Below are 27,876 nucleotides of genomic sequence, written 5' to 3' on the forward strand. Positions count from 1 at the left end.
GTTAAAGCTGGTATTTTTTTAGGCATGTATTGGACTGGCTATATGGGCTATATGGGAAGGTTGGAGGCCAATATTTTTTTAGGTGTGTGTCTGATCAGTTATGGTCGGAGGCTGGTACTTTTATCTAGGTGTGTGTTGGACTGGCTATAAGGGGAGGTCAGAGGCCATTAATTTGATTTTTAGGCATCTGTTGGATTAGCTATTGGGTAGGTTGGAGGATGGTATTTTTTTAAGGCGTGTGTTGGACTGGCTAAAGGGGAGGTTGGAGGCCATATTTTTTTTTAGCTGTGTCTTAGATCAGCTAAAGGTGGAGGTTGGAGGCTGCTACTTTCATTTAGATACGTGTTGGACTGGCTATAGGGGGAGGCCAGTATTTTTTTTCAGACGTGTTGTATCAGCTAAAGGGGGATGTTGGAGGCTGGTATTTTTGTTTAGGCATGTGTTGGATTGGTTAAAAGGGAAGGTTGGAGGCCAGTAATTTGTTTTTAGGCATGTGTTGGATCAGCTATAGCAGGCATCACTAAATGGCGGCCCGCGGCCCGCTTCCAGCCCGAGCTACTGCTCTATCAGGACCGCCGCGATCAGCTGTTGGTTTTCTTACCAGAAAGTAGCAGTGGTGTGGGGGGATGTGAGAGAGACAGTAATGTCGGGGGATATTTGAAGGGGGCAGTGGTGTGGGGGGATGTGAGAGGGACAGTGCTGTTGGGGGATGAGAGAGGGACAGTACTGTTGGGGGATATGTGAAGGGGCAGTGCTGTGGGGGGGGGGAAAGGAGCAGTGCTGTTGGGGGGGATATTTGGGGGGCAGTGCTGGGGGGGAGGTGAAGGGGACAGTGCTGTGTGTGGGGGGTGATGATGTAAAGAAGGACAGTGCTATGGTGGGGAAGATGTGAAGGGGGATAAGCAGCTGCACAGAAAACGTGCAGGGTACCATTGACTCTTAAGCGCAGTGAAACACAAGGTGCGATTTCCCGCACATGGAAATTGCATGGTACAAACGCACCATACAGTTTCCATGCGACTGCATTTTTAAAAAGGTGCCAGGGTTTTTTCCCAGCTGAAAACGCAGACACAGCAGCCCATTCAAATGAATGGGATGTCGTGCCTGCACACCTGGGCTGTGATATAAAGAATCCGAGTCATTGCACAAAAATGCAATCTGGACCTCTGTTGGAAGAAAATTTTACAAATCGCACCTCCATGAATTTGAATTCAATACCCTTGAGCTATAGGATATGTTGGAAGATGGCATTTTTTTCAGGCGTGTGCTGGACTGGCTATAAGGGGAGGTTGGAGGCCAGTATTTTTTTAGGTGTGTCTTGGATTAACTGTAGGGGAGGTTGGAGATTGGTACTTTTATTTAGGTGTGTGTTGGACTGGCTATAAGGGGAGGTTGGAGGCCAGTATTTTATACTTTGTTGTGTGTTGGATTAGCTAAAATTGGAGGTTGGAGGCTGCTCCTTTTTTTTTCTCAGGCATGTGTTGAACTGGCTATAAATGTCTATTCACACTTGTACGACTTGTCATCTGACTTTGGATATGAAAGTTGGATGAAAAGTCATACCTCGTGTTTTTCAATGATAACCATTAATATATGTTCAACTTAAAGTTGTAGGGACTTCAAAGTAGTTAATGCACAATTTTGGTCAGACTTTCATGCAACTTGAGGGCCATAGACTTCAATGTTAACCCTCAAAAGTTGCATGAGAGTCATACCTAAATGTTTTACATGCAACAGTTGTGCAGCAGTTGTCCGTTATTTTTAGCCAAAGTTGCATCCAAGTCATACCCATTCAAAGTTGCATTAAAGTTGCACTCCAAAGTCGAGCTGCTTTGGAGTTGTACAAAAGTGCAAGATGTGATATATACATGGTGGTGTATGGGGTCTCCTCAGGGATGTGATATATATACATGGCGTATGGGGGTCTCCTCAGGGATATCCAAGATGTGATATAGACATGGCGGTGTATGGGGGGTCTCCTTAGGGATGTGATATATACATGGCGGTGTATGGGGGTCTCCTCAGGGAAGTGATATATACATGGTGGTGTATACGAGCTGCTTTGGAGTTGTACAAAAGTGAATGGAGCATTACGGAAGATTTGAGGGCTGTATGCATAGTATAGGGAGGTGTCACTGTGACCAACCGTAAGCCATAAGGTAGATCCAATAGCTCTGCTGCCTCCCAATGAGGTTCACAGTGGTGATAGCATGTCCGAAGCAGGGAGTTCTTTGGGACTTCACATAATATTGCAAATATATGCAACAAAAACCTCTGTTTCAACATTCTTGAACTAGTTTTGACTTTAAGTTTATTTATTGCTATTTGTGTCTCAATTTGGAAATTACATTAGAGTAGAGTTAGGGACCGCACTTTGCAGAGGTGCCTTGACGTGGCAGTGCAGCTTCACATATATTTGCAAATACTGTATGTGTATATATACATATATATATACATATATATAGATACAGTATCTCACAAAAGCGAGTACACCCCTCACATTTTTGTTTAAATTTTTTTTTTTTTTCATGTGACAACACTGAAGAAATTACACTTTGCTACAATGTAAAGTAGTGAGTGTACAGCTTGTATAACAGTGTAAATTTGCTGTCCCCTCAAAATAACTCAACAAACAGCTATTAATGTCTAAACCGCTGGCAACATAAGCGAGTACACCCCTAAGTGAAAATGTCCAAATTGGGCCCAATTAGACATTTTCCCTCCCCGGTGTCATGTGACTCGTTAGTGTTACAAGGTCTCAGGTGTGAATGGGGAGCAGGTGTGTTAAATTTGGTGTTATCACTTTCACTCTCTCATACTGGTCACTGGAAGTTCAACACTGCACCTCATGGCAAAGAACTCTCTGAGGATCTGAAAAAAAGAATTGTTGCTCCACATAAAGATGGCCTAGGCTATAAGAAGATTGCCAAGACCCTGAAACTGAGCTGCAGCAAGTTGGCCAAGACCATACAGCGGTTTAACAGGATAGATTCCACTCAGAACCAGCCTCGCCATGGTCGACCAAAGAAGTTGAGTGCACGTGCTCAGCGTCATATCCAAAGGTTGTCTTTGGGAAATAAAGGTATGAGTGCTGGCAGCATTGCTGCAGAGGTTGAAGGGATGGGGGGGTCAGCCTGTCAGTGCTCAGACGATACGCCGCACACTGCATCAAATTGGTCTGCATGGCTGTCATCCCAGAAGGAAGCCTCTTCTAAAGATGATGCACAAGAAAGACCGCAGTTTGCTGAAGACAAGCATACTAAGGACATGGATTACTGGAACCATGTCCTGTGGTCTGGAGAGACCAAGATAAACTTATTTGGTTCAGATGGTGTCAAGCGTGTGTGGCAGCAATCAGGTGAAGAATACAAAGACAAGTGTGTCTTGCCTACAGTCAAGCATGGTGGTGGGAGTGTCATAGTCTGGGGCTGCATGAGTGCTGCCAGCACTGGGGAGCTACAGTTCATTGAGGGAACCATGAATGCTAATATATACTGTGACATACTGAAGCAGAGCATGATCCCCTCCCTTCTGAGACTAGGCCGCACGGCGGTATTCCAACATAATGGCCCCAAACACACCTCCAAGACGACCACTGCCTTGCTAAAGAAGCTGAGGGTAAAGTTAATAGACTGGCCAAGCATGTCTCCAGACCTAAACCCTATTGACCATCTGTGGGGCATCCTCAAACGGAGGGTGGAGGAGTGCAAGGTCTCTAACATCCACCAGCTTTGTGATGTTTTCATGGAGGAGTGGAGGAGGACTCCAGTGGCAACCTGTGAGGCTCTGGTGAACTCCATGCCCAAGAGGGTTAAGGCAGTGCTGGAAAATTTTGCTGGTCACACAAAATATTGACACTTGGGGCCCAATTTGGACTCATTTTTGTTGCCAGCGGTTTAGATATTAATGGCTGTTTGTTGAGTTATTTTGAGGGGACAGCAAATGTACACTGTTATTCAAGCTGTACACTCACTACTTTACATTGTAGCAAAGTGTCATTTCTTCAGTGTTGTCACATGAAAAGATATAATAAAATATTTACAAAAATGTGAGGGGTGTACTCAGTTTTGTGAGATACTGTATATATAATGTAAACCTAACACAATTTGTCAAAACGGTTTAGACTTTTTATTTTGCTGGCTTACTGGTAAGTTTGCTGGGGAGATTTATAATGTATTGTTCTGTGAACTGTCATGACCGCTTGAACGGTTTGACCGCTCCCGTAGACGTCCTGTGACGAAACGTACGTAGGGCGGAACCTAACGTCACTTCCGGTCCGCAGCTCGCCCCAGTTGGAACGCGGAAGCTTCCACAGCGTTGCCTGCACGAGTCTGAGCTGATCTGCTGCATCCTAAAGCGTGAGTTACTACAAGCCTTTTGGAATATTCTCCTTCACTACTGCACTAAGAGGTTTGTTGTCTTCTCCCCTTTATACCCAGATGGGACCCATCGGTCCGTGAGGACATTCTGGGAAAAGGTTTGAGGTATTTTTCTTATACCCTATTCGGCTCCTACTGACACTATCAATTATATAGGGTAAGTGCGACCTCTTGTGGCTCTTTTGGAGATATACCATTAAGAAGGCATTCATAGCATTCTCTCCGCTTTGTATTGTAGCAACTACCTTTTTATCCTTTTTACCTTATCGTTCACCATAATATTAATTTCACTGTTCTTTATTGGAAAGTATTTCACCACTATATTTATTATAAATCACCACATTTTAGTCATATCCAGGTGATTGTTTTAAATCGTCCTTTTAGCCAGTGACTTGGAATTTGTCACAGGCATATACACCTACACATGTTTGCACTATATACTATGCACTAAGCACTTTCTTCCTCTATTTCTCACCCGCATCTTTGCACATGCGCTAGGTAGCGCCGTTTCCAACTTTTCACCCCCACATTATATACCGCTCCTCTGAAAAGCGATCTACTCCTTAATTACTTTTCAGAGATGTTTGGCAGGTTGTGATCAGGAGTTGTATTACCTCCTCGCCTGCTGCTTTAACTCTTTGTACCCTGCACTATGAAATGCTCGCAATGTGCCATGTGTATACCCGCAGCCGCTGCCTCTGCAGCTAAAGGAGGAGTGGTTGGGTGGGACGTTAAAACCGTGGTTCAACCGTGGAGTTTTACTGCCCCCCAACCACTAGTATGAATGAGCTGTAAATGTGTGACCAAAAACAAAATAAATATGTGATCATGTGTACAATCTTTGTGTGCTTCTAATTCCTTGTGTATTCAACCATCAGTTTGCATACTCACATTAGATCGGCCAATACCTAAAGTATAAAATCGACTCCAACACTGTAGGAACCTGGTTAGAACCCCAATGTCTGTATGATTGAGCACACTGTCATCAAGCCCTAATAGACCTTTTTTTTTTTATGGATTTAAATTTGCCTGGAAAAATTGTCAATAGAGTAATGAGGGGGTCTGGTGTAATGTCACTGTCTAAAATTGTATTGTCATTTTTTAGGATTTTGTCCCAGAAAGGTAAACTGAGCAAGCATTTGCTCCATATGTGAGTCATCATGAATTCCTCCTTCAGACATCTCCAACATGTATCAGGGCATGTCAGTTCTGTGATATGCATGCCTAAAGGGCAGCTATACTATCTGGACATGATCTTGTAGTTTCTGTAGCCGATATGGACATTTTATGTCTTGGTGTGATCACCTTATCTGAGTCAGTGGGGAGTATGGACCACCCCAACACTTTCTCCCGTTTAGTAATGAAATAATAAAATTTGGGAAACATTGCAGATAGAAGAGATTTATGAATCATAGATACTATATGGGTCTGCCTCTGTTCGGGTAGAAGATATTGCTCAAAACTCTAAGGGGGTCTAGTTAGTAAAGACAATGGATGGATAGATGGAGTGACCAAAGTTAGAAAGTTGAAACTTCCCAAGCAAGGTCAACTGATCCCTCTTCATAGATGAGGGAAGTTCTAAGGCGGGGGACAAGTCAATTAAGTACCTTCTGCTCTGCTCCAGGCTAAAAATGTAGGAGAATTTAGGGCTAGTGAGAATTAAGAGTTAGAGAATAAAGGTGTCATTGGTCCCAGCCTGGAAGATAGGAATCCTTTTTTAAGCATATTATCCCAAATTTGCATAGTAGTGGAAACAGTAGGAGGTAAGGTATCTGACGTTGGTCACAACTCTGGGGGCAACTAAGGGTATATATTTCAGTTGTAAGTCAAGGATATCCTTATCCAAACTTTATATTTTTTTTTGTTTGTGAGAACTAATCAATTAGATCAGGAAGGGCAAGCCCTCCATGTGTTTTTCAAATGGATAAGAAGATTCTTTCAAATCCTGGAGTGTTTGAGTTTTTGACCACCTATTTCTTAAGTATGTTCATAATACACATTTGCAATGATATCCAGCAACTTTAGGTTTCCTCCAGGCCCAGTTGATCATAGATTCACTATACACTCCATACTCCGTGCCACTTAGAGGGAAGTAAAGCATGGGTAGCATAAAACCATTTTTCTTAAGCATTGAAAACCACATTTCACAGCACTTCAGAACCTTCTCCAGCAAGAACCAATTTATTGCCCTGTCTCGACTTTACAACCAAACGAATTCTGGTGGTTAATTGAACCAGTAGATGGTAGATTGCTAGGTTTTTGATTGTTTCTTCTTGCGATAATATGCAAATTACCAGTTGTTTGAAAGTGGTTGAAAGTAACTTAAAATTGCCATGTGCTTTCTAAAAATGTTCAAGTTCACCTGAAATTTGTGTCAAGCAAGAATGGAGTACTGAGGGCAGTTAATTGGGCAGGCAGACTTATAAATGATCCCCAACCTGATAGTAAAAGGTCTTGGACATTGGATGAGAGTCTCCATAACAGGTCCCATTTTGGTCAGGTTGCCCAGGATCCTTTACCTATGAAGCCATACTCATGGTTTCTCTTGACATATTGATTTTTATTTGTATGTTTTCAACAATACTCAGTATTTAGCTGTGTACTTGCTTAAGCTACCTAAAGGATGACATGAGATGAATACTGGAAGATCAGACTGCTTTTTTGTTGTCTGGAAATAAAAACTGAACTAAAAAAAGGGCTGAAGTACACGAGGGTGTGGTGGTCCTCCTGCTCGATCTGTGACCCTCCAGGGTGTAAGGCTCTTGAAAGTGGCTGAGTACTGTAAATCACCTGGCCAAAGCTAGGCAGATCCTGCCCCCAGGGCCATCTTACCGAATGGGCACGCCAGGGGGCCCCAATTGCCCAGGTGGCCCCACCTGCCCAGCGACCCAGCCAAGCATTAGTCCTGATTCCCGTGTGCATCCCACCGCCGAACTTAGCAGGTGGCAAGCGCCTGTTGGCCCTACGCTGCTGTCAGGCCACTTGGGCCATGGAGGGGGAGCCCACAACTGCAGGAATGCCTGTTTGCCTCCATGGGAACAGGCACGCACAGGACAGTCGAGTCTGACTCCCGTCCATGTGTGTGTTCACCGGACCCATCCGTCGAACTTGGAAGCTGTCATTAGCCTTGCACTGCTGTACCAATAAATATAGCCTAATAATTTTGATAATTTCCTTTTTTTTTCTTGTGAGTGATTGTGTAGGCAGGGCCCCAGTGCACTGCATTGCCCAGGGCCCTTTAATGCTCTTAAGATGGCACTGCCATGGTACCGCCAGGTACTTGATGAAGGCTCCAGGGCAAAACAATGTTAAGGGAGAGTTACAAAACCAAAGGCCACTTACTCCCCAGACGTGACTTACAGTGGGGTCTCAAACCCATAGTGATTTTCTGACACCTCAGGGTATCACTTCTATAGGGCATGATCTCCACGGGCTTCCTGCCTCTCAAGCCCAAAACCAAAGCCAGCAGATCCATCTTACCAGGAGGCACTGGGTTCCTTGGAGTCCAACCTCAAATGAGGGATACTAAACTTTGTACATTACCTAATGGAACTAGGTTTCAAACCTTTGTGGAGAAGGATCCCTCCCAAACCCCATCATACTAGATGGAATATTCTTCAGCCAGTATGCCTGCTATGAGACAGGGAATCAACAGGCTTATACCCCCGGACATTTATAAGAACAGATAATAGAGCTGATCTTAGCCAAAAGGAGACTGCTACATGATTGCTCTGTGAAGTGTTCATAGCATAAACTATTACAATCTTCTGAGTGTGCATGTTAATCCATGGAGTAGACTCCCCCCTCCCCACCTTTCCTTGTTCTCAAAGAGAAAATCTACCGGTTTGGATTTTGCTGACTGATCGCCTTTATTTCACTGAAATAGGTGATATCAGCATGAGCCTGGCCACCAATTTATATAGTTAAACAAAAAACATTGCTTAGAGGATACATTTTTTGTCCATATGTTGACCAAGCAAAACCAACACCTATGTATAAGAAAATAAAATGCTGTGGGTGGAGGAGCACATAGACAATGCAGAACTCCAGGGGAGGAATGCTAATCAAGGATGGGATGGTGTTATGTGGTCACTAATCATGTAGACCTTTTGTGTTAAGTAAAACCCAAAACATTTACACATTTAATCCCATTGAGAACCCTGCAGGGATGGTCTGGCTAATACCAAAAAACAATAGTGTGCAGTGGCCTACATAGTAAGGTTATAGTCATGGTCAAATGTAATCCACATTGATTTAACCACTTAAGGACCAAGCCTATATTTTTTGCTTGAAAATTACTTAAACCCCCAAACATTATATATATATATATATATAATATATATATATATATATATATATATATATATATATATATATATATATATTTGTTTTTTTTTTTTTTCAAGCAGAGACCCTAGAGAATAAAATGGAGATCGTTGCAATACTTTATGTCACACCGTATTTTTTCAGCTGTCTTACAAATGCAGTTTTTTTTGGGGAAAAAATACTCTTTTTTGAATTAAAAAAAAGAAAACCGTAAAGTTAGCCCAAATTTTTTCATATATTGTGAAAGATAATGTTACGCCAAGTAAACTGATACCGAACATGTCATGCTTTAAAATTGAGCATGCTCATTGAATGGCGACAAACTTTGGTACTTAAAAATCTCCATACGTGACACTTTAAAAATGTATACAGGTTATCCGTTTAGAGGTACAGAGCAGGTCTAGTGCTAGAATTATTCCCCTCGCTCTAATGATCTTGGCAATACCTCACATGTGTGATTTGAAAACCGTTTACATATGTGGGTGCGACTTGTGTATGCCTTCGCTTCTTTGTGCGAGCTCGGAGGGACGGGGCGCTTTAAATTTTCTAAAGGTCACCAGTTTAGAAACACAGAGGAGGTCTAGTGCAAGAATTTATGCTCACGCTCTAACGATCGCAGTGATACCTCACATGTGTGGTTTGAACACTGTTTACATATGTGGAAGTGACTTGCGTATGCGTTTGCTTCTGTGCGTGAGCTTGGACAGATGGGATGCTTTAAATTTTTTTTTTCCTATTTATTTTACTTTTTATTTTTTACTTTTACACTGTCCCTCTTAAAAAAAAAAAAAAAAAAATTTAGATCACTTTTATTTCAAGGATGTAAACATCCCTCTTTAACCACTTTAAGACCGGAAGATTTTCCTGCTTAATGACCAGGCCCTATTTTGCAATTCAGCACTGCATTAATTTAACGGACAATTGCGCAGTCGTGTGACGCTGTACCCAAATAAAATTGACGTCCTTTTTTTCCCACAAATAGAGCTTTCTTTTGGTGGTATTTGATCACCTGTGCAATTTTAATTTTTTGCTCTATAAGCAAAAAAAGAGCAACAATTTTGAAAAAAAAAAAACAATATTTTTCACATTCTGCTATATAACATTCCCCCCCCCCCCCCCAAGAAATGTAATAATCACATTTTTTTAACATTTTAGGCCAATTTGTTTTCCGCTACATATTTTTGGTAATAAAAAACTCAATAAGCGTATTTTGATTGGTCTGCACAAAAGTTATCGCGTCTACTAACTATGGGAAAGATTTATGTCATTTTTATTGTTTTTTTTTTTTACTAGTAATGGCGGCGATCTGCGATTTTTTGTGGGACTGCTACATTGCGGCGGACAGATCGGACCCCTAACTGACATTTTTGACTCTTTTGGGGGTACCAGTGACATTACTACAGTAATCAGTGCTAAAAATATGCACTGTTACTGTAATAATGCCATTGGCAGGGAAGGGGTTAATACTATTGTTGATCAAGGGGTTAAATGTAAGCCTAGGGGAGTGATTCTAACTGTGGGGGGGGGTTGGGCTTGTGAGATGATCAAAGAGACCTGCGATCCTATATAGCAGGATCGCATAGCCTCTGTGATCATTGCAGGGAGAAGGACGGACGGCTGTGTTTACATCAGCCGTCCGTTCTTCTCTGTCAGCGGGGAGAGATCGCCGGTGTCAGGCGGCAATCAGACACCATTGATGGGGCACTATACCTCCCACTGACACCAATGATGGGGCACTATTCCTCCCAATGACACCATTGATGGGGCACGATGCGATGCGATGCTGTACAGAAATAAAATTGATGTCCCTTTTCCCCCACAAATAGAGCTTTCTTTTGGTGGTATTTGATCACCTCTGTAATGTTTATTTTTTGCGCTATAAACAATAAAAGAGCGACAATTCTGCGAAAAAAAAAAAAAAACAATATTTTTCACATTCTACTATATAACATTCCCAAAAAAAAAAAAATTTGAAAATCAAATTTGTTCATCCTTTTAGGCCAATTTGTATTCTGCTACATATTTTTGCTAAAAAAAAAAAAAAAAAAAAATCACTATAAGTGTATTTTGATTGGTTTGCGCAAAAGTTATCGCGTCTACAAACTAGGGGAAAGATTTATGTCATTTTTATTTATTTTTATTTTTTATTAGTAATGGCAGCGATCTGCGATTTTGCGGCGGACAGATTGGACCCCTAACTGACATTTTTGACACTTTTGGGGGGACCAGTGACATTACTACAGTAATCCGTGCTAAAAACATTCACTGTTACTGTAATAGTGAAACTGGCAGGGAAGGGGTTAACCCTAGGTGATCAAAGGGTTAAGTGTGAGCCTAGGGGAGTGTTTCTAACTGTGGGGGGAAGGACTTGTGAAATGACCATAGAGACCTGCGATCCTATATAGAAGGATGATTGAAGTGATCATTTCAGAGAGAAGAAAGATCGGCTGTGTTTACAACAGCTGACCGTTCTTCTCTCCCAGCGGGGAGCGATCACAGGTGCTCTGCAGCAATCACGGCTGCCGGCCTTGTGCATCAGCATCCCTGCTGCCTAGTGGGGATGGGAGCACACTGGCGGTGGCATGTGCTTGCCCCCCAGCACCACGTGCGTGACCGACATAGTACTACGTCATTTGGCGCAGCCGAGCCAGCCTGCTGCAGTAAAACTGCGGTGGGCGGTCGGCAAGTGGTTAATATAGGCTGGCTGTAGAAAAAACGTATATATTTCTGACTAGCCATCTTAGGTTTTACTTTTGACCTCTCTGTTTTTTGTCTGCTTTAAGGCCCGTACACACGATAGGAAAATCGGAAGTATAATTTCGTCCGATGAAAGATCTGCTGATTTTCGGATCGTTATTATAGTGCTTTCGACAGCCCATTCCGATTTTTGGGATTTTTGTTTAATTAGTACAGTTTTTGTCTGAAATAAATCGTAAGAACAAGACTAGGCATGCTCAGAAATGAAAGAAAACATACAGAACAATTCAACACATGACATCACTTCTGAAGTTGAATTCTGTTGTACGGGGAAATTTCGTATGTTAAGTAACCTCTTCACTTTCCATATGAGATTAGCATGCAACAAAAAACGGAAGAAAATTAGTCCGATAATCTGATCGTGTGTACGAAGCTTTACCCTGAAGATGGAGATTCTAACTTTTTTTGGAGTCTCCACCTCTTGACACCTATCAGAACCCTTTGAGGAGGGGAGGATTTAGTAAAACTAGCGCACACAGAGTCTGGTGCAGCTGTGCATAGTCACCAATCATTTTCTAGATTTTAGCCCTGGTTCACACCGGCGTGACTTGTCATGCGATTTGACAGGTCCAAAACCCATGACAAGTCGCACCGTATTGTCGGCAATGGAACCGTTCAAATCGGAGCGATGCCGACTTTGCGGTGCCGCAACAATTTGAAAAAGTAGTTCCTGCACTATATTTGGTGATTCATGCGTCCGGCCCCCTAATCTACATGCAGGGCCCTGGACACATGGAGTTCAATGGGGCTCTAATAGGCTAAAAAAAAGGGTGGGTTGGGGGCGCAGTGAACCCACCCAGTTGTGTGACAATAGCGAATGAATATTCGCTATTGTCACACGGATCCTCCTCCTGGCCAATCAGGGAGCGGGTCCTGACACCCGTTTCCCGATTGACCGAAAGGAGAAGCCATGCCATTCGCCATTGAGGAAAACGAAGCAGCCGTTTGCTGCTGCTCCCTGCCTTCCCTCTATATGTCCAGGCAGGGTGAGTGAGCCGGCGCCGGGGGTGGGGGGTTATGGTGTGTGGCCTGGTGTGGTTCGGGGGGGTAGTATGTTGCAGTCCGTCTGACGCCCCCCCCCCGCGCCCATGGAGCACCAGCCGCCACTGCTCCTTGACATCTATCAGGACTCCTCTGCCTGGCCTTTTATGTGCTAAACATTTTTCCAACTGAACACCGGCTGGCAGGATCTGATACTACTAGCTGCAGGTAGATTTTAAATCCTGCGGTCTTTCCTCTCCCATTGCAGTAGTGAGTGCCAACACTTCAACCATCAGCCTGATTTGACATTTCAACAGGTGTGCAGGGGGTGATAGGAAATGAAAGATGAGTTCCAGGCAACCAACTAAACACGGTGTTGAAATACCGTTTTAACTGTAATTCAGTCGGTCTTGTAGACCAGACATCGCAGTGGCCTTACTTTGCTCTACTGCAATTACCCAGTTTAGGTTCGCCCTATAGCAATTATACTGCTACAGGACGGCACCTGTGTGCCGAATCACGTATATATACAGGATCCGACACTTCCAGGTATGGGACGCACATGCACGCCGCCGGGGGCTTGCTCCCTCTTACACACAGCGAAAGCTGATCAGCATGTATCCCAGACTCGATCTCCGCCGGAACCCACATATTGTGAGAAAGTGCCGGTTCACACATATACCATGTGATGTCTGTCATCGCATTTGCAGTGCACTGCTCTGCAAATCACATATAATATCTGAGCGTTGCAAATTCAGCCATACAGATTGTATGGCTGAATTCCCATTGCATTTGGACCAAAGTCACACAGGACACTTTTTTTGGTCCGCACCAGAATCGGATCACATGGGTGTTCACACTTATGCGATCTGATTCATGTCCGAATTGACAGTTCGCACTGCCATATGCGAACCAATCTGGGGGTGTTGTTAACTTTGTATTGACACCCCCAGCGATTCGCATATGGCAGTTTGAACTGCCTTTGAGTTGAGTGCGATGCGGGAACCCTCAGCGGATTTGCAGGGTTCCCGCATTGCATATTTGTCAACCGACACGAAAAGACACAGAACTGCGATCTTCTATGTAAACAAGGCAGATCGCCGTTCTGACAGGAGGGAAGGGATGGAATTTGAGTCCCTGCATAGCATTTCTTCCCCTATTAACTTCCACAGTTTAGAAAAACACCAGCTAGGCACACTGTTAACCCTTTGATCGCCCCTGATGTTAACCCCTGTCATTAGTACAGTGACAATGCATATTTTTAGCATTGATCACTGTATTAGTGTCACTGATGCCCAAAAAAATGTCAGTGTCAGAATGTCTGCTGCAATATCGCAGTCCCACTATAAGTCACTAATTTCCGCCATTGCTAGTACAAAAAAAAAAAAAAATTGCATAGTTTGTAGACGCTATAACAAACCAATCAATATACACTTATTCAGATTTATTTTTTATTTTTAACAAAAAATATGTAGTAGAATACATATTGGCCTAAATTTATGAAGACATTTGATTTTTTACAATGTTTGTTATTGGATATGTTTCATAGCAAAAAGTAAAAAATATAGTTTTTTTTTTTTTTTTTAAATTGTTGGTCTTTTTTTGTTTATAGTGCAAAAAATAAAAACTGCAGACCCTCAAAAGAAATCTCTCTTTGTGGGGGAAAAAGGGACATACATTTTATTTGGGTACAGTGTTGTCAGTTAAATTAACGCAGTGCCATATCTCAAAAAATGGCCTGGTTAAATCTTCCGGTGGTTAAGTGGTTAATACAACTTGGTCACCAGCCCATCGTCAAGTTGCGATAAGAAACTCTACAAAAATATATATTTAGCCCCGGTTCACACTTGTGCGTGTGCGGGGTTCGCATGTAATGTCGGAGCGCACTGCTCCGACATTACATGCGATTGGCTGTGCGGTGCGAGTTTAGCCATACAAACTGTATGGCTAAATTCGCATCGCACCCGCAGCAAACACGCACAGGAGGCATTTTTGCAGCCGCATCAGGATCGGATCGCACAGCAGTTCACACTTGTGCGATCCGATCCTGTGCGAACTGCACGATCGCACTGCGATATGCGATCAAACTGGGGGTGTCGTTAAGATTACATTGACACCCCCAGCGGATCGCATATGGCAGTGTGAACTGCCGGGGGTGCGTGTGCGATGCGGGAACAGGCTGCGAGTTCGCAGCCTTCCCGCATCGCATCAGTGTGAACCGGACCTAAAGCTTTTATATTTTCCTGCATTTTTAATTGTTTCATTACTGATACAAACTTGGATACCTTTAAAAACAAATAAAGTAATAATTATTTTGATGCAAACAAAAATCTGGAAAAATCTGATAGAAACATTTATTCGGAAGTATCTGTTTGTGCCGTTGGGATGCTGATAACTGGGATTGTAGTATGAGGGGCTGTAAAGGTACCAGATTTTTTTGTTTGCTCTTTGCCAAATTCATGGACAGGACTTTTCATTTCAGGATTCCCAAGCATTGGAGATGACCATGATGAATTTATGACGTGTGAACTCACGTTGTTGTGTTCTGTTGTCTTGTCTGGGAGAAGACGTTATCTTCTCTGCTTGGTGAGTCTGGATTTCGACTCCCTGTGGATGTATTTCCGCTGGCAGGTAACTTTGTCTTCCTTTTCTGGCCTCCAACACCAGGGGTCTCGTGGTAAGAGTGTTGGGAGAATTATCACATCTTCTCCCAGATCTTGGAGAATGTTTCATAAGGTGAGACTCTACAGCTGGAAATAAACTGCCAATCTCTGAAGAGCCTTGTTGGTGTCCTGGTGGCGATAGAGGTTTTGAGATAGTTATGTAGCTCCATCTTTGCATTTCCACCACACTGTTCGGCCTTGGCATGGATGATCTTGCACTGCTTGAGCCAGAAGGCTTTGAGACTTGCTGTGGCCTGGAATGGGAACCTCGGTCATAGTCTACTCTCTTCTTGGGGTTGACTCCATTTATGACTGTTCCCAGCTGACTAAGCTGAGCCCTTTCCTCCCAAGCCAGGCCAGGTTTTGGGCATTGTTTGCTTTCCTGCCAAATCTTTTTGACTTCTCTATACCTGAACTGTCTGTCTGTAGGCTCTTTCTCTTCCCTCACTAACTCAGCCTTCTGTTTTGTCCCATCTGAAGATAAAAATTGTATATTAAACTTCACATTAGCCGACAATGACCTTTTAACGGTTTTGTTCTTTAAAGTGGAAGAGGGTGACTTAGTTTGTCTATTAGTCATTAGGTCCTTGGAGTAGTTCGTATTGTCCTGAGTAACTGAACTCGTTCCCGTTGTAGGCCTTACACTATCTGCTGGCCATTGGCTGCTGAAGAAATGGATTTGCTTTGCAGGAACAAGCTTTTGTAAGTCAGACACTGTACTGTGTAAGATCCTGGTACCTGCGGTACCCTTCCAGCCTATTATTTGTACATTACGTTCCACCATATAGATAGGTGGAACGCATCTAGTACCTGTCCCTTTAAATTCCATGACCTCATCAGTGAGTGCCGCTCTGAGCGGCTATTTCAACCGCCGGCATTCACTCACATGTGTTCGTGCTACAGCATTACCTAACGCTGCCGAATCCTCCAGCTATTCCCTAATACCTGGATTGACCGAAGACTTGCTACAACATCTTGTATCTCGCTACAAGATCATTACCTCACCGCCGGAACCCTCTCCTTACAAACCTACCAGTGATAAGTACCCCACAGGGGAATACCTTCCTAATCTACTTTCACTACTACTCTGCTTACTAAAGACTATTGCTACTCTAAGAACTATACTGTTACATCTAACATCTGCACCGCTACTTAGATTGCAAGCTCTTGAGCCTATTACCATCTTGTCACTGCACTAGCCTAGCATCTCCTGTACACTTCATCTGCTCTTCACTACCACCTGTTACCTGTACATGATTGCTATCCTAAGTGCTTACTATCACCATCTGTTACCTCTTACCATTACTATCACTATCCACGCCTGTCCCCTCAGTATCACCTCTATACTTTCACATATAAACATATCACTCCAGGAACATCTTTAATGAGTGTCTGTGTTTGTGTATGTGCTTGCTGAGACAGGCTGATGCACAATGATGAGTCTTGAGAGTTGGATATGGTAGTTCAACACATCTCTACATGACTACTGAGTGTAACTTCCCCAGCTGCAAATCCACACCACACAAATAAACGCCGGAGAGTTACATACTGAAGAAGACAAACATGTTTTCCTTCTGGTATGTTTCTGGCTTTGTGTCAATTGCAGTCTGGAAAATAAGGATATACGTAAATAAAAGTATGATTTCAGTGAGCATTTAACAACCTCAATATCAGGCCAATTCTGACACTTCTCTCATACATGTGAATATTTGCATTTTTTTGTTTTGCTAGAAAATTACTTAGACCCCCAAACTATCTATTTCTAAGCAGAAGCCCTAGAGAATCAAATGGGGTTTTGCAATTTTTTTATGTCACACGGTATTTGTGCAGTGGCTTTTTCAAACGCAAATTTTTGGGAAAAAATGCAAATTAATGAATTCTAATGTACAAAAACACAATTAATAGCCATTTTTTTTTATAAACTATAAAAAGATGATTTTCCACTGAATAAATAGATACCAAACACCCGTTGAATAGCGACAAACTACAGTACTTAAAAATCTCCATAGTTGAAACTTTTAGATGCCAGATCTCTCATCTGCCCTTAAAAGCATCTGGTCAAACTGAGATGAGTTTAACCACTTGCCGACTGCCTAACGCCGATCTACGTCGGCAGTCAGCCCCTCACAGGCAAAGTGACGTAGGGCTACGTCACTAGCTTGTGAGGGTCTAGGGAGCGAGCGCGCGCCCCCGGAGGCGCGCTCCCGCTCCCGCGTGGTCACGGACCCCCCCGCGCGTGTGACCGGCGGACCCGATGTCCGCCGGTCACTCCGCGATCGGCGGGGGGAGAGGGAGAATGTCAGGCAGCCTGTGTAAACAAGCTGCCTGTCATTCTCCTTGCTGTTAGGATACTGATCACTCGGATCTAGTATGTAGATCCGTTGATCAGTGTCCATACAGCTCAAGCCCCAGCCAATCACAGTAGAAAGCACGCCCCTAGGGACACACACAGCCCCTCCCTCCCAAATAAAGTTAACCCCTTCACTACCAGTGCATTTTTACAGTAACAGTGCATATATATAGCACTGATTACTGTAGAAATGTCACTGGTAGCCCCAAAAGTGTCAAAAATGTCAGTCAAGGGTCCTATCTGTCCGCCCCAATGTCGCAGTACCGCAAAAAAATCGCAGATCGCCGCCATTACACGTTAAAAAAAAAAACAACAAAAATGACAGAAATCTTTCCCTTTGTTAGTAAACGCGATAACTTTTGCGCAAACCAATCAAAATACGCTTTTTGCGATTTTTTTTACCAAACATAGGTAGCATAAAACAAATTGGCCGAAAAAGTAAAAAAATTTTGATTTTTAAATTTTTTTTTTGGGGAATTTCATATAAAAAAATGTGAAAAATATTGCTATTTTTGCAAAATTGACGCTCTTCTTTTGTTTATAGCGCGTGATCAAAAAATCGCACAGGTGATCAAATACCACCAAAAGAAAGCTCTGTTTGTGGGAAAAAAAGGACGCCAAATTCGTTTAGGTACAGCGTCGCACGACCGCGCAATTGTCCGTTAAAGTCACGCAGTGCCGAATCGCAAAATACCCCCTGGTCGGAATGGGGGTAAAATCTTCCGGGGCTTAAGTGGTTAATCAGATCCTGTTAAGCTGGTAATGGTTTGAAAACCTCAAACCAAAACTGGAAAAGTATCCTGGTCGTTTCCAGTTTCATAGACCATAAAGATGATTGAGGAAGTTTTGGTCCTCCTTCATCTCTATGGTCAGCCGGTGGCTTCAGTCTCTGGCTTCCTGGTGGAATGGGAGAGCCCAGAAAGGCAGCGGAAGGTGGTGGGGACCCTTTCCACCACATGTAAAAGCAATTAGATTGCTTTTACATGATTCAGCATTACCGGCTGAAAAGCATTGTAAGTATACATATTCCATACCTATGGGACTGCTGTGGAAGCAGAGAATCACAGTAGTACTCATTGCTTTTACAGTGTTCAACATTATTTTCCAGGTCCAATACTGAGAAATCCTCTCTTTTGCATAGTGAACAAGGGTTGTTGCTCACTCAGCACGGCTGCTATTCACAGAACACTGTTTATTTTCAATGATAATAAGGCATTCTCTGATTGGTTAGGTGGAGAGGTGGGGTGCTAACATCATGATCCCCACCTTGTCAAGTCAGAGAATGCCTTGTATTTATTGAAAAAACACAAGGTTTTCTGTGAATGGCAACCATGCTGAGTGTTTACTATGCAGAACAGCAACCAATCGGCACAGGACCTGGAAGACCACATTAAACAATGAAGTGGCGGAAAATACAACAGTAGTTCTCAGCTTCCACGGCGGTCCCACACCTATGAAATATTGCTATTACAGTCTGGAAAATAGTTATTTGATCCCCTGCAGATTTTGTAAGTTTGCCCACTTGAAATTAAGAAATGAAGGGTCTATAATTTTTTTTATCATAGGTGTATTTTAAATCATACAGACAGAATATCACAAATAAATCACATGATACAAATGTTATGAATTGAGTTGCAGTTCAGAGAGTAAAATAAGTATTTGATCCCCAAGCAAAACATGACTTAGTACTTGGTGGAGAAACCCTTGTTGGCAAGCACAGAGGTAAGACAACGGCTTGGGGGCCACAATGTATTGCACTCGGAACAAGATTAGAGATTTTTTTTGTATAAATTGTGGTGTCTCTTTTGCAGACTTTGGATAGAAGTAGCAGGTGCAGAAAAATTGGGCTTTGGGTGTTGGTGGTGCCTTTACACTGTAACCCTATGGAGGTACTCTTGATTAATGCAAGAATTGCCTTGCTGTAAAGAATTGAAATGTGATGGCCCCGTCAAAAACAGTTGTGGAAAAATTGGTCTTTGGTGGTGCCTTCATCCCACAACCTTCTAGAGGCAGAATAACCTGCTCTGGCAGCTGCAGTGGACTGCGCACTAGTGTCAACTTGGGTCATAGAGGATGAGGATGGTTTAGTAAGCCAGTCCACCACCTCCCTTGCATGCTGTGGCGGGATAGCATGGGCAACATCACTAAACAGAGGAAATTATGCTTTGTCTGAGGACAGACCATGTCCACCTTTGCCTGTGGACACAGACACTGCTGGGCCCCTCATAGTGGCATGGGAACATCTGCCTCTCCTGGTTGGCCTTCCAGACATGATGAGGGGGGAGGGGGGGAGGATCTTATTACCCACATTTAATAGAAACTGGGAAATGTATGATTGTATGCACTTTATTGAATGAAAAGTGGTGTTTGGTGCACTTTAAATTGAGGACTGACGCTGACAGAAATGAAAAAACTATTAAAAATAAATAAATAAATAAAAGGGGAACACCAGCGTCACAGTCAGAAAACTCTGGCTGACAATTTAAAAAAAAGGGGGCAGGCAGGGGACAAAAAAAAAAAAAAAACATGCAGCTACCAAAAAAATAAAGGTGTATAAAGCACTGTATATAGCACTAAAACACTGCACTACACTAACACTATACTGACAACACACTATACTGACACTATAATAGCACTACACTAACACTCTACACTCAGAGTCACAATCAGTGTACACATTAACTCGCTAGTAGCAAACTGAGCCCTGCTCTATCTATCTTCCACTCCAACAATGCACTGCAAAAGCTTCCCTTGGAAAGGATCCTTTTATAGTGTGGGGTGGGACTATAATCACTGAGTCGTGATTGGATAAAGTCATCATCACTTTGTCCAATCAGGGCTCTGACATTGCTCTGTGCCCTTATCAGTAAAGCGGTGCAACACTTCATCCAATTAAGGCCCTAGAATGCACTGTGCAGCACGCAGTGCATTGTGGGTCGCTCGGCGAGCAAACAATCTGCCAAGCACCCCGAAAATTAAGGTGTTTGCCGAACAGGCTGAACTATCGCTCGGCCCAAACCATTCGCCTAACACTAATGATGACTAATTACCAATAGGTGTGCAGTTAGAAGCATCCCTCTGTGATATCCTATCAGTACCAGAATGCATACCGGCGATGTATAAGTACCTTTAGTCTGCACTTATATAAAAAACTCAAAAAAGAGCTTTTAAACAAATACAAAAATGAAGGAACACTATCATCATTTAAATGTTACAAAGAATATAATAGAATATGTAAAAAGGAAATCAAGGATGCAAAAATTCTAAAGGAACGACAGATTGCAAAACATAGTAGGACAAACCCTCAAAAATTCTTGAAATATATTAACAGTAAAGAAAATCAAGTTTGAGCATGTAGGCCCTTTACAAAATAATCTGGAGTGGGTGACTGTGGACAAAGAGAAGGCACATTTATGAAATACTTTCTTCAGCTCTGTGTATACAAAGGAGCATGGGGGAGTTTATAACCATAATGGGGATGGTATTGACACAGCCCTAAATGATCCATAATGGCTCAAAAGTGATATGGTCTAGAATTATTTAGACAGAATAAAGCACCTGAACCTGGATGGCATCAACCCACAGATCCTAAAAGAATTGAGCTCTGTCATTTCAAAGTCATTGTTTCATTTTTAGGGACTTTTTAATGGGACTTTTCATTTGACTAGAATAGTACCACTGGATTGGCGTATGGCCAATGTGGTGCCTATATTTAAAAAAGGATCACAGTCTTTATCAAGTAACTATAGACCAGTTAGTTTAACTTCTAAAGTCGGGAAGATACTGGAGAGTTTAATAAAAGCCCACATAGATGAGTTCTTGATGGAAAAAGTATTTTACATAACAGACAGCATGGATTCATGAAAGACAGAAGTTGTCAGACAAATCCGATTTCTATTTATGAGGAGGTAAGTAAAACCTTGGACAGAGGGATGGCTGTGGACGTAGTATACTTGGATTTTGCAAAAGCGTTTTACACAGTTCCCTACACACGGCTAATGTGTAAGGTAAAGTCTATAGGCTTGGAAAGATCAGTTTGTAAATGGATAGAAAACGAAATACAACTAAAAGTGTATTCAGAGAGTAGTGGTTAACGATTTTTATTCTGAATGGTCTAAGGTTATCAGTGGTGTACCCCAAGGTTCAGTATTGGGACCCTTACTTTTTAATATCTTTATAAATGATATAGGGTCTGGGATTAAAAGTACCATTTCAGTCTTTGCAGATGACACCAAGCTTTGCAGTGGAATAAATTCCTTACAGGATGTCTCCAACTTACAAGTTGACCTCAATGCATTGTTTCATTGGGCAACTTTGTGGCAAATGAGGTTTAATGTTGATAATTGTAAAGTTATGCACTTGGGGGCTAAGAATATGTATGCATCATACATACTAGGGGGAGTGCAACTGGGGGAAGTGAATGGTGAAGAAGGATCTGGGTTTTCTGGTAGATCAAGCGCTGCGCAAACTGTTGGCGCTATATAAATCCTATATAATAATAATAATAATAATCATAAGCTTAATAATAGCATGCAATGTCAAGCTGCGGTTTCCAAAGCAAGCAAAATCCTTTCTTGTATTAACAGAGGCATGGACTCCAGAGAGAGATATCATTTTGTCCCTGTACAAATCATTAGTAGGACCTCATCTGCAATATGCAGTTCAGTTTTGGGCACCAGTTCTCCAGACATCGGGGAGCTGGAGAAAGTGCAGAGAAGGGCAACCAAACTGATATGAGGCATGGAGGAGCTCAGTTATGAGGATAAATTTGAGGAACTGAATTTATTCTCTCTTGAGAAGAGGAGTTTAAGAGAGGATATGATCACCATGTATAAATACATAAGGGGTCTACATAGTCCCATCGGGGGTGTTTGAAATCTTGTTTCTTTCAACCAGGGACTTTTTACAAGCGCTTGCCAAGGCGAGTATGAAGAATAAAAGCCTTAGAAATTCCCTTTCCTCATGTCTTAACTAATATGCGTGGCAATCATTGTAAAAAACAAGCCCCAGTGGCCTAATGGATAAGGCACTGGCTTCCTAAGCCAGGGATTGTGGGTTTGAGTCCCATGTGGGGTGTTTGAAATCTTGCTTGTCTCTTTCAACCAGGGACTCTATACAAACACTTGCCAAGGAGAGTATGTGGGTTCAAGTCCCATCTGGGGTGTTTGAAATCTTGCTTGTCTCTTTCAACCATGGACTCTATACAAGCGCTTGCCAAGGCGAGTATGAAGAATAAAACCCATACCGCTTCTATTGAAGCATAAGGATGTTCAAATGTTGAACAGAGCTTTCTCAAAATTTATTTGGCAAGGCAAACCCCCGCGAATCTCGCTGGAAAAGTTGCATCTCCCGAAGAACATGGGGGGGGGGGGCTGGTCTTTCAAATGTTAGACTGTATAATCTTGCATGTTTGTTGAGGTATGGGCTGGACTGGCTTGGGGAGGGAAATTGTTACACTAACAACACTTTGGAAGAGCAAATAGCTCATCCTCTGAGTTTGGCGGGCATTCTGCATAGCAAATTCTCATCTTTACCAAAAACTATACAACAACATGTTTTGCTAGGAGATACTTTTATAGCCTGGAGGGAAACCCGCAAGAAATTACATGTTCCACTAGGCATTTCAAAGTATCTATCATTGATGGGAAATCCAATGTTTCCCCAGGCAAGGGACCATCTAGCCTTTGAATAGTGGAAATCTAAGGGCTTGGTGAAAGCATACTCTTTGATACAAATGGAAAGCGGGACCTCCAGACTTAAATTTAAATCTTTTCAGGATCTTGCTGCAGAATATGATCTTCCTAAATCTCACTTCCTGGCCTACCACCAAGCAACTTCGTATATATCTTCATGTGCGCCAAGCCTGTTAGAGGGCTTTCAACATACAATGATTGACAATCTGATACAACAGAGGTCCTACTCAATATCCACAATATTTAAATTATTGCAAGACGAACTGCTCCCCCCCTCTACAGATAGAATGTTTGAAAAGTGGCATATCGATTTTCCTGGATTAGAGTTTTCACATCTGATATTTCAGGGCTATAGGCTTATCAGGACACTTACGGTGAACGAAATATGGAGAGAGACTCAATTTAAATTTATTCATAAAGCCTATATTCCAACCCTCTTCACCAAAGATAAGAGAACTAAAGCTATATGTTCTCTCTGTAAGTCAATCAGGCCTACACTGGCTCATAGATTTTGGCACTGTCCTAGAGTGATTCCGTTCTGGGATAGAGTAGTGCACTATGCCAATGCGGTAATGAATACCGACCTACGGAAATCTCTGCATCTTATGCTATTCGGAATAAACTTACCAAATAATACCTCTCAGGCAAACTTATCATCCACTGTCCCGCCGTGGATACATCTATGTTTTTTGGGGGCTAAGAGGACCATCCTAAAATCATGGATCCAGCCTAGTCCCCCTACTCTATCTGCTCTTAAAAGGGAGATTTGGTCATTATTGCATAAGGAACGAACGGATACGGTTTTACAACATTATATCTCCACAAAAACGTTCTTTGACAAATGGCAATCCTTTATAGATTAAGTATGGAATATAACTGCGCTAACTATTGTATTCCAGCAGCGACTTAAATTGCGACAAACAATCAAAAACTTATGAAATGGGTAAGTCGCGCTAATGAGTGATGTTGTCAAATATTTACATAAATGTCAAATCATATAAATCGTGAAGAAGTGTCCACATGGACTATTTAATGGTCAACTAAATGTCCCAAAACTCAGGAGTTCTTCCAAACTCTTCAACTTGAAATATGAGCCACCAGATGAGTGATCTCCTTACCAGATAGATAAAGGAAATTAGCCCTCAAAACACCAGATGAAGTGGATCTGCAGCCTCGAATCCAAAAATTGAATCGGTTCCCGGATATTGTTTGCATGTGGAGAGAAATTAAATATCCATAGCGTGACACTGTATGACAATCTCTCAAACACCCAATATGTGAACCTTCACTAAGAAGGTGAAAGGAAAGGCCACCACACCAGTGCAATTAACACTGCCAACGGCCAGGTGATACGTGAATAAGACAGCCCAATAACCACCAAGAGGATATAGAATCGCCACCAAAATCACTGCCTCTTACCAGAGTCTGATTAATACAAGCCAAACAATCAATGACTTCAGTGTGTGCCAAACGCCATATGGAAATAGATGCAGAAATGTGAAGAGACACTCAGAGGTCTGATGATCTAGACCAAAATCACTGCCGCTTACCAGACTGTGACAGGTGACAAGCAAAGTACCTTGAAAACGTCATATTTGACGAAACGTGCGTCGGTCGCGGCGTGCTGACGTCACTGCTTTGAGTTTGAGGACGGGCGAAGGAGCCGACCGGCCGGCGGCTCGCATCCTATCCACGCTTTCTCCATCTACATATTTGTAAGTTGCTCTTCTTTTTTGAATTAAAGTTTGTTTGGTTTTACACTATGGAGTGCTTTTTTGTCTCCCTTTTTGGCTTGGTCGGCTGGACTTGGAGCAATTGACATCAGTTATCCAGAGGATTGTTTGAGACCCTTTGCTTGTCACCTGTCACAGTCTGGTAAGCGGCAGTGATTTTGGTCTAGATCATCAGACCTCTGAGTGTCTCTTCACATTTCTGCATCTATTTCCATATGGCGTTTGGCACACACTGAAGTCATTGATTGTTTGGCTTGTATTAATCAGACTCTGGTAAGAGGCAGTGATTTTGGTGGCGGTTCTATATCCTCTTGGTGGTTATTGGGCTGTCTTATTCACGTATCACCTGGCCGTTGGCAGTGTTAATTGCACTGGTGTGGTGGCCTTTCCTTTCACCTTCTTAGTGAAGGTTCACATATTGGGTGTTTGAGAGATTGTCATACAGTGTCACGCTATGGATATTTAATTTCTCTCCACATGCAAACAATATCCGGGAACCGATTCAATTTTTGGATTCGAGGCTGCAGATCCACTTCATCTGGTGTTTTGAGGGCTAATTTCCTTTATCTATCTGGTAAGGAGATCACTCATCTGGTGGCTCATATTTCAAGTTGAAGAGTTTGGAAGAACTCCTGAGTTTTGGGACATTTAGTTGACCATTAAATAGTCCATGTGGACACTTCTTCACGATTTATATGATTTGACAATCCTTTATAGAGCAAGAACTTGCAGACGTGGACATTCAATACTTTATGAAACCTTTCAGATACACGGACTGGTACTTAAAAGCAGAAATAGAACGAACTTTGGGAAAACTAAAGATAAGTGATTCGTAGGCCTGAATAATGCAACCACCTTCTTGTTTAAATTGATTTCCCCGACTTATTCTCTGCCTATATTAAGGTATTATATGGACGTATGCAGTGTTGACGGACCAACATTTTAGGATATATATGGGAACACCCATCTCCAATAGCAATAGTAAAAAATAAAAATTAATCAATCGGACCAGCCCATGTTAATATGTTAAGATGTTGAGAAACGATATTCTTTCCCCCCCCCCTTTTTTTTTCTATTCTTTATATTACTATAGAGGATAGATTTTGATATTATGATTATTCTTCTTTGTTATGTTTGTATGACTTGTTGGCTATAAATTTTTTTTTTATAAAAAGAGATTTAAAAAGGAAAAAACAAAAAAACAAAAAGAAAAAAAAAAGAATAAAAGCCTTAGAAATTCCCTTTCCTCATGCCTTACCTAATATGTGTGGCAATCATTATTAAAAACAAGCCCCAGTGGCCTAATGGATAAGGCACTGGCTTCCTAAGCCAGGGATTGTGGGTTCGAGTCCCATCTGGGGTGTTTGAAATCTTGCTTGTCTCTTTCAACCAGGGACTCTTTACAAGCGCTTGCCAAGGCGAGTATGAAGAATAAAAGCCTTAAAAATTCCCTTTCCTTATGCCTTAACTAATATGTGTGGCAATCATTATAAAAAGTCCCCATTACAACAACACTCTTATAGGGGAAATCATTCTCCTTACTTTGATGATGAGGTCGATTCTAGAAATATGTCTCCTTATAATTACAACCAATCCCAACCTGGGCCGAGTCATCATTGGGATTTTCCCAGAGAAAATCAAAACGGGAAGAGAGGTCCCAACCAAAGAGAGGCACCAGAGGGGGGAGGCGCAAAAGGAAAAAGACAACGAACCTAACTCAATCAGGTATATTCAATCTAAGTAAGGTCCAATTGTCAGAATAAGAACTATATACTTTGGATAGAGGACTTAAGTTTGTTCCCCCTAGGTCCATGAACAAATTTAACACCTTCATAGATATTCAAAAATTTATAAGGAAAATTAATGTTCAAAGATACATCTTGACCAACCCTCGCCCAATTACTTCCAACAATCATTCCACAGAGATTGTCCATTCCGGATTGTCTAACCCTTTATTATTTAATCCCCCAGGGAAGATAGCGCCAGCTGTCACAGTTTTTAGGGATTTAGTATTAAAGGATTTGGCTTCATTGCATCTTAACCACTTGCCGACCGCCGCAAGTACATTTACTGCGGGAGTCAGCCCCGTGCAGGCAAAGTGACGTAGTACTACGCCGCTTGCTCCCGACGTTCTGGGGCGCGCTCCCGTGTGCCCCCACCGCCGCCGATGACCTGATTGGGTTCAGAACCAATCAGTCATCAGGTCCAGGCCAATGATTTTTGCCCTGGACCTGTTGATCGGTCCTGCCCAATCAGATTCCATGCTGAGCCGGTGTAATGTAAACACAGGCTCAGAAAAGACCCGCTCTCCCCTCCCATGATCCTTTTTGGATACATTGAGAGGAGAGAGCACATCTAACTGTGAGTACTGCACCAAGCACACATACACACACTTAGATAGGCACATTTAACCCCTGATCGCCCCCCCCCCCAGTTAACCCCTACACCCCCTGTCACAACACACTGTATACTGTATATAGCATTTTCCTATATACCTGTATAATTGTGATTTGTGACCAGGTGTAGCGCTTGCGGCCCTCCCTTTTACACTTAAAATACCCGCCACCCCCCCATAAAGATTTAACCCCCTGATCCCCCTAATCCCCCCCCCCTGATCACCCCCAGTTAACCCCTTTCCCCCTGTCACATTGCACACGAATACAAACGTAATATACTGCTTTTCTGTATTTTGTACTAGTGCGATTGTAACTTGAGTTAGCGCTAGCGACTTCGTTTCTATCCCAAGTAGGTTTAGAGTCCCCGCCACCCCCCCTTAAAGATTTAACCCCCTGATCACCCCTACACCCCCTGTCACAACACACACTGTATACAGTATATAGCATTTTCCTATATACCCGTATAAGTGTGACTTGTGACCAGGTTTAGCGCTTTTGGTCGTTCCTTTTATCCTTAGGATACCCGCCACCCCCTCCCAATAAAGATTTAACCCCCTCATACCTCCTGACCCCCCCTGATTACCCCCAGTTAACCCCT

The 27,876-nt window shown here is 42.5% G+C and overlaps 1 long non-coding RNA gene and 1 pseudogene across 2 annotated transcripts in view; both read right to left on the reverse strand.

The window, feature by feature from the left end:
* LOC309562042 overlaps positions 1–27,876 on the reverse strand; it is a 172,036-nt gene that overhangs the window by 121,222 nt on the left and 22,938 nt on the right. The gene's annotated exons all lie outside the window — the stretch shown is intronic.
* Positions 14,798–27,876, reverse strand: part of LOC309561673 — a 33,189-nt pseudogene continuing 20,110 nt past the window's right edge. Inside the window, exons 2-3 of the transcript in view lie at positions 16,652–16,713; positions 14,798–15,825 (exon numbers count right to left, since the gene is read on the reverse strand). The product of the transcript in view is annotated as an uncharacterized misc_RNA (transcript). The remainder of the gene's footprint in view (positions 15,826–16,651; positions 16,714–27,876) is intronic.

Source organism: Pelophylax lessonae, assembly GCF_965119305.1.
Source record: "Pelophylax lessonae genome assembly, chromosome: 8".
NCBI classification, from domain to species: domain Eukaryota; kingdom Metazoa; phylum Chordata; class Amphibia; order Anura; family Ranidae; genus Pelophylax; species Pelophylax lessonae.